The following is an 8643-nucleotide window of genomic DNA, read 5'->3' as shown; positions in this document are numbered from 1 at the left end:
TTCCCCTCCTGTTTGTAGGCTCCCTTTAGGTACTGAAAGGCTGCACTGAGGTCACCCCACAGCCTTCTTCTCTCCAGGCTGAACAAGCCCAACTCCCTCAGCCTGTCTTCACAGGTGAGGTGCTCCAGCCCCCTGATCATCTTCATGGCCCTCCTCTGGACTCTCTCCAGCAGTTCTGTCTTGTACTGGGGGACGCAGTACTCCACATGGAGCCTCACAAGAGTAAAGAGGGATAATTGCCTCCTGTCCCTGCTGGCCACCCCTCTTCTGACAAAGTCCAGGATGCCATTTGCTTTCCAAGCTGCAAGAGCACACTGCTGGCTCATGTTGAATTTTTCATCCACCAGGACCCCCAGGTCCTTCTCTGCAGGGCTACTCTCAGGATTGTCCCTCAGTCTGTATAAATGCCTGGGATTCTAAAAATTCTTAATAGCAGTAACTTCCTAAATCCTGACAATTATGTTTTGTGCTATGACAGGTTTCCTGTGTATTATGAAACAAAGATGCTTGCTACTATTAATGAACCAAAAGGAAAAAATCATTTTTTCAACTATTAGGAAAGTAAATACATGCTCTTTCTTAATGAAAGTGTGTTAAGTTTGCTGTAAGCCTCTTTTAAGAAACTACTGTTTCTAACATTTCTAATGTTAATAACTCTCTATAACTCTCCTCTTCAAAATCTTTGCTGAAGCAACACTGCACATCATTTTCCTCCATATAATCAATTGTCAGTTGGTTCAGATTTACAGTTTGCTTGCCAGTGGTCTCTTGAGTCCATTCCTCATGCACATGCAGTCACTGATCTGTGGGAATGGGAACAGCAGAATTCCAGATGCTGGGACTGCTTTGGGTGATGGCAACATGGACATGTAGCGACTATCCCAAATCCTCTTGGCATCAGTTATTCAGCCCTGAGGATGATTTCATGGAGCATTAACAAGAGGAGGAACTCACAGGGCACGGTTTACTACCAAGTTCCTTTTTTGTAGTTTGCACACGGTATGTAACAGAATTGGTGGCACTTCAGCTGCACAAGCTTGGCAGGGTTATTTCACTCCTCTTGGCCTAGGAGCACTGGTACGAGAACACTTGCTGAAATCAGTGTTTGCAGTCTTAATGAAAGATAAAATGTATATGAATTCAGGAAACTTTAGAGAAACAAAGCAAAACAAAAACAAAAACTTTGGGTAAAGATCCAGTGCTTTGGTACGCATGAAAAATGTAAGGTGAGTATGCTTTCTCTAAGTCCTGGGATTATTTGCCTCTAAGGGCTTCAGGTACAGCATTTCCAAGATAACATGCTACTTTATTGAGTTCATTACATTACTTCATCAGCGTCTTAACACTACAGCCTTCTGCTACATTGAACAAGACATGGTCCTGCTTAATGCAGGACAAGCTCAAGAGTATCTATTTGGGTTATGACTGATTTGCAGCTATCATCCAAGCTGCTAAACATATGCAAAACAATACAAGAATCTGTTTCCTCCTGAGATAATTTGGTTTGATTTCCACACAGTGATCTCTGGTCAGCATGTTGCATAGGAACTCTCATATAGCATACACAAATTTTCTCTGCATTATGCTTATTCTTCTTTTATTCTTTGTTCAAGGATTTGTTTGGCCCTAACTTTGCTGACCTGCTGAATAAAAAAGTATTCTTTGGTGTGTGACCTGCTGCTGTGCTCTTGAAAAGACGGTTTGCAATGGATCTACTTTGCATCTCTCAGCAGTTTTTATTGACATCTCTTAGTAAACTTCAAGTGCTACATCAATTCTACAAGAATTTCTTCACCTTCACACAGTGCTGACAGGCATGTTCCATAAGCTCTGAAAATGCTCTGTACTGCCATTTATTCTCTGGAGCAGGCTCATCAAGACCATATGGCAGGAGGATACATTCAGCAGCCCTTACAGTTCTGTACTATGCCTCTGTTGCCTTGTGTTTATTTCATACAGACTCAACTCAACCATGCTGGTACCCAAAGGATCCTGTGGAACATACAAGCACTTTTTTCATGGCCAGCTTTAGACAACAGTTAATACAATTACAAAAATAAACTGCAATTTGTAGAGTAGAAGTTTCTTTCCCAAGATCTACATCATCTATTTCTGCAAATTCAGTGTCCACTTACTCACATTTCTGCCAAGGAGGATCACTTTCAGAAGCATCGTTCTACTCTTCTCAAAATCACCATGCACTTGCTTCTTTATTTTTGTTGCTGTCAGTAAGTCATCAACATCTCACAGCATTTGCTGGCCAGCAGACAGACAGGTGGCTTATGTCTTTTCAAGTCTTGCTTGATCTATCCAAATGTTCTCAAGCAGTTCCAATGAAATTTCAAAACTTGGTTGGTATTTCTGAATCTTAGAGAGCTACAGATCTTCTGGAGTTAGAAAATACTCATTTTAGCATGAATGTTGATGCAGATACATGCAAATGATATGGTGCTACAGTGCCCAGCAGCTAAATAGCACATACTGACAACCCCAGTTTAAGAGTAAACACCTTTGTAGCTCTTTCAATGTGGATATTTTTATCTGGCCTCTCATCAGTTAACTGAGGTCTTCTTTTACCAAGAGTATTGCCCTTTGAACACAGTGTCTACTGTTCTTATGATAGATGTGAACATTTGGGAAGCTTTTTACTAAATATATTATCTCCTTATGGTTTGAAATTTTCATTTGCCACCTGAAAAAAGGAAACAGAATAGGTTTCTGTTCCAAACCCCTGCTTAAATGTTCAAAATAATCTCATCATAATGTGGACTACACCTCTGTCAGAAATTCAGAATTCTGACAGGTTCCATCAACACAATTTTCCAGGTAACCATTGTTTTCAGTGAGAGAGTTACATCCAAGGACTTCAAGGATTTGTGAATATCTGTCATTGCAAAGCAGTCCACAGAAATGTACCTGGCATGTGTCATCACAAGCATTATAGATATATTTCAGTGTTTCTCTTCCAAGTGGACAGCTTCCAAAACTAGAAGGCGATAATGGCTTTGAGCAGGTTTTAGGAGGGCATTCTGTAAATTTATGCTCCACAGACACTGTAATGGTGCATGGATCTTCTCCAGTTGTGAGAAACATTCACACTTCCATTTCTCATTTGAAATATTGTCCACTGGCTCGTTCTTCTTCTTTGCTTATCTTCGTATATGTGAACTTTATTCTGCAAGCCTCCAATGAAAACACTGTCTGTAATGTAAGCTGCACAACAATTCATCAGCTCACGTAAATAAAAGCAGTAGTAGCAGATGTACAAATGAAATGGCATCCAATTTGATTTCAGCAACCATCTTGGAAATGCAATTCAGTCAAGGTTGTTGCACACAGAAAAATGGAGCTACACAGATAGACGTGTTTGACTCAGATTTAGCAATAGTTACCAAGCTGGTTAATCACTACCAGGTAAACACAGCTGGACAAGTGCCTGGAGATATCACTTTCCACAAGGTGTTAGACTGTACAAAACTACATATTTACTCTTTTCTCTTCCTCCTGTGCAGGTGCTTGAAAAGTACTACAGAATGGCAAGCTCTTGTATTTCAGATCTGCGAAGAGATGTGGTTTTATTTCTTCAAAGGGCACCGTTCCTCACAAGAAAAGGCATTCTTTGGAAATTGTTCATTACTGCTTTTTAGTGTCTGTCTGGACAGAAATGATGATCTCTGGAGGTCCCTTCCAACCCCTACAATTCTGTGATTCTGTGATTCTGTGTGATTCTGTGAAATGCAGCTCACCTATTCTAGATTTTGTTTTGGAAATGGAATCATAAAATCATAAAATCATAGAAAACGTGGGATAGTTATCTATATGAACAAGATATGTTATAGAATCACAGAATCATAGCCAACCCAATCAACCCAAGCCTGGGTTGAAAAGGAGCACAATGCTCATCCAGTTCCAACCCCCTGCTATGTGCAGGGTCGCCAACCAGCAGACCAGGCTGCCCAGAGCCACATCCAGCCTGGCCTTGAATGCCACCAGGGATGGGGCATCCACAGCCTCCTTGGGCAACCTGTTCCAGTGCCTCACCACCCTCTGTGTGAAATAGAGGAATAGAGGACCTTGAAATAAGACCTCTTTTACTGGGATTACAAACACTCTCTTTGACACTTAATGCAGTGTAACAGATCCAGTGAAATGTACATTCATGAGCTTCATGCTGGCATGACTTGCACAGATAGCCAGTCCAGACCTTGCTTGGAAAACTTCATGACATAAACAGGACACACCAAATTTTGATCACATTATGTTGATGACTGCAGGCATAAACTCAGTGAGGTTAACTCAGCAACTCATCCATCATTACCTCAGCCTTCAGTGGCTACATGTCTACAAATGCAGAACTGGGGTCAGAGAAGGAAATATCTCCACTGCCATCAACTGCTAATTTCCAAGTGGTGCTTCTGGGACCATGCCCTTTGGGTCAGTTACAAATCATTTATAACCAATTAGTCTCTACCTTCCCTGGAAGGAAGAGGGGCCCTTAAGTCATGAAGAACTATCTGCTCATTCACTTGCACCTCCTGGTGCAACTGAATATCACTGAATACAACTAAATATGCTACTCTTGTGATACCCTTCAGCAGAAAGTGAGCACGGCATTAATGGCACACACAGTGCCATCCACAGCAATAGCTGATAGTCTCTATCACCTGTGGCAGTCCACTATGAAGTCAACTGGTGACTATATGCTATAATCCACTTCCTACCTGAGTGCTTTCTACAAAACAAGGTAATTTTTCCAGATGAACATCTGATTAGACCCTGCCCTGTGCTGCTGTTTCTGCTGCTTGTTTCCAGTTGGGTTCCTATTGAGTTTCCATCTGTGTCACTTCTCCCATGTTCAGGTTGTTTGCTGGTGAGGACTTTTTTCCTCTGACATTCCTCACTGTTCCTGTTCCATCTTCCTGTCCTAAGGAAATACCTTATTCTAACTCTTCTGAAAACTATTTAAGACCTATGACTTTTAGCAGGAATATTTTGGTAAAAGGGGTAGATATCGCCATTCAAACCAATCAGTACTCCTTTTGCTTCTTCTGTTGCTCTCTTGTTAATTTGCATTTTACCATCACGGAGTTGCAGTGGCGGGGGATAAACTGGATAAACTTCTCTCATCTCCCTTCATACTCATTGCAATGAATTGCTGGCATCTACGACTTTCCCTGCTGCACAGATGTGCTGTCCATTGCATGAAGAGTCACCGATGGCTTCGAGCCTGGCTCATTCCAGCCTCACGCAATGTGCCTTAGCTCTCTGACTGGCACAAACAACACACAATCAATTCTTATCTGCCTCATCCATGCCTTTCAAGATGCTGTCATCTCTTTTCCAGGCTGAACAGCCCTAGCTTGTTTAGTCATTATGTATGTTGAACTACTCCCATTGCCTCCAAATCCTTTTGTGTTCTTCCGCATTCATAGAATCACCAAGGTTGGATATTCTTTCTGGATATTCTTTCTGAGACAAGGAAAACAGAAATGCATACGATACTAATGACAAGAGTGAACCAAGGTTATTTTCTGCTTTGGTCTCTAGTCCTTTCTTGCCCACTCCTAACATTTGATTTGTATTATTTTTTCATCAAAAAATAATAACGTAAAAAAAAACACCATTGAAAGGTCTATTGAAACCCCAAGGTCTTCCTCCTGAGGAGTAACATGCATCTCAGAGCCCACACATTTGTACGCTTATACAAGTCTGGGTTTATTCCTTCCACATCCTTCCAAAGCCTTCTGTGGTGGAAGCCACAGCAAAAATAGCATAGGAGTCAGTGCACTTGTAACACAGCTATGCAGTTACAGGGTCTTGAAAGAGACCAGGCATTGGGGTTGCTGTTCTGTGACTCTATCCATAGCATAGCTGGACTAAACCCAGCTATGGATTTACTATAAGATGGGGTGAGGCTACACATATGAGTGCTGGGGCAATTTGTGCCCCACTTTCTTCTCAAGCAGGACCAGAGAGAACAGATTCTACCTCTACAGCACTACTGACAGCAAGTTCAGCTAACCCTGCTTAGAAGATATAATGCACATCCTTCACAGAAGGCATTTTGTCTCAGAAAGAGCTCACAGTGTTAAAAGACAAGGAGGGAGAAGAAAACACAGGGACTAAAGTGAGCTTCCAAGGACAAGCAGCAAGCCAGGGCCAAAGTGGGATATGGCTCTCCCCCTAAGCCATACAAGAGAAATTTTGCCTCTGCACCCTTACCAGAAACCAACCAAATATTGAAAGAATTAGGCTAATTACTTGTTCTTCTGAAAACGGTAACTCAGTCTGATAAATAACAGATGACTTCTATAGTGGGGTTGCTTTTCTGTTGTTACCACTCAAACCTGCGAAGTCACCCTGAACCCAGCTCTGACTTTGTGCCCTGCCCAGCGCATGCCCGAGCCACAGGCTTGCAAAATGTATGGAAATTTTACCAATAGCAGTGAAAATAGAAATTTGAGAAATAAATAAATGCATGAACATTTGAGATTTTTTTTTTTCCACTGGGAATAAACAGCAGAGACAGACTGCAAGGGAAAAGTTGGTGTCAGAGTTCGTTGTATTTCCTGTTGTACTCACTTCTTGGAGAGAGTAAGCAGGCTGTAATCATCCCTTTACTTAAAGAGCCTGTGCGACTTCTGCCCCAAATGCAAAACCAAGAGAGATGCTGAGAGAAAGGCTGCGAAAACAGGAGGAGGAAAGGAAGTGTTTCTGCACCAGGCAACTTTGAGCAAAACCGTGGTAAAAATTCACATCGTGTAAGAGCCAAGAAAACATCTCAGCTCCAAGCAGCGTGCGCACGTAGGCGGACTTGAGGTGTCATATTGGGCTGTCAAATAAAGTATGAGAGCACAATAGTGAATAAAAATCTTTTAAATAAATTGTTTGGTTTTGCTCGCTGCCTGGTATGTGCACCTGTGCTCCTTCTCAGCCCCAGATGATATATGTACTTGTTTTCCTGTTTAATATTCAGCACATGAGACCGACAAACAAAAAAATAAAATGAAAAAAAGAAATAGGTGAGGGGAAGAGAAGGAAGAGAAAATAGATTGATTTTTTTTTTTTCTTAATGTCACTTCAGATTTAAATCTTAGGGGCAAGAGCATGCACACAGGTGCCTGGATAGACTGGATAATTATCAGTGAGGCTTGCATGACAAATGAGGAATAAGACAGAAGGGCTGCATCTCACGTGCTGCTGGTGGGACCACAGATGTCCATAGCAGGAGCAGGTGCAGGGGAGATTCTTCAAATCTAATGGGGAAAAGGGGGCTGTCTGGTGTCTCTTCTGGCTATAATCCATTTCTCCCAAAGTGCAGCTGTAATATGTTGTAACTTCTGTTGTCCTGAGGCAGGCAAATGTGCATAAAGACCATAAAAGAAGTCAGCTATCCCACAGGCTGCTTGTGACTTTGTAAAACATAACACCATTGTGCAATGAAAGCAATAAAATTTGGAGAAGGAGAGGGAATGGTTCCTACAAACACAGGCTCCCTCACAACCATCAAAACTTTCTCTCCTTTTTTCTTTTGCTAGCATGCAATGTCAGGAATCAAACTGAACTGTCCTTTTGGCAGCAGTTCCTGCTAGATGTGAACAGTGAACTTGCCTTGCCCTCCAATATAACAGCTTAAAAAACTGAAATGGAAAATGCTCCTAAGAACACAAGCTGTTGGAGCAAACTAAACCAGAGCTGCGGTGTTTATTCTTTCCCTTTAGGACATCGTTACACTATTTTGCAGTGATGGCTTCACACCCTGAAGGATTCTGTTTTTTCCATTGCCTTCAGCAGAGCCCTCTTCTGAATAACATCTAAGAGCTACAAGTTTTCCTGAAGAGGTTAGTAAATCCTGTTCAGTATTATTAGTGCTTAGTTGAAAGTAAGATCCTTTAAAAGCCTTACACAGGGGCAAGGTTGTTACACTTCAGTTTGCCCTTAACTGCCAATACTGAAAACCTGAGTCTAACAGAGCAAAAGCAGGTGACAGCAGTACATGTGAGAAAACTGCCCATGTGAGGAAATATTTGACCCCAGTTACTGCCCTTTGTTTTGTTACACACTAAGATTTGAGTTAATTAGTCCTAACATATGTTAGTCCAATATATCCCAATATATCCCACCAAATCTATTACCAATGTTATGTTTTACACCAATAGCACCCATGCGCTATTACCAATTTTATCTTTTTTTCTTAGGAGCCTGAGTGCCCATCTCCCTCTTCTCAAACATCTTATGGCACATTCCATGTGCTCACTTTTCAAGGAAAGGATTGGGTGAAATCCACAGAATTGACTTCACTAAGGGGCAAAGAAAATACAACTGAGCCATATTCTACAATAAAAGCAGGCAATATTTTGGACTGTACAATGGAGCCAAGATTTAGAAGACACAGAATCATCAGTGCTCTTTTGGGAAGGACCTGCACCTGAAGCGGTGTCCTTCCACATTGCGCAGCATTGAAATGAAAATTTTTAATTAAAAACCTACTCTATGAGCTAATAGAGCAGAAGTCACCAGCATCTTTATTGTATTCAGGTGGTAAGTACATTTGTACTGCATTTGGTGATGGTTGACCTTTATGTTCTTGTCCACTAACAAAGGGATGCTTTTATCAGGGAAAGGCATTCAGCCTTTCAGAAC

This window comes from Lagopus muta, chromosome 7, assembly GCF_023343835.1.
Source record: "Lagopus muta isolate bLagMut1 chromosome 7, bLagMut1 primary, whole genome shotgun sequence".
Classification (NCBI taxonomy): Eukaryota; Metazoa; Chordata; class Aves; order Galliformes; family Phasianidae; genus Lagopus; species Lagopus muta.
Note: the sequence above shows the minus strand (reverse complement) of the source record.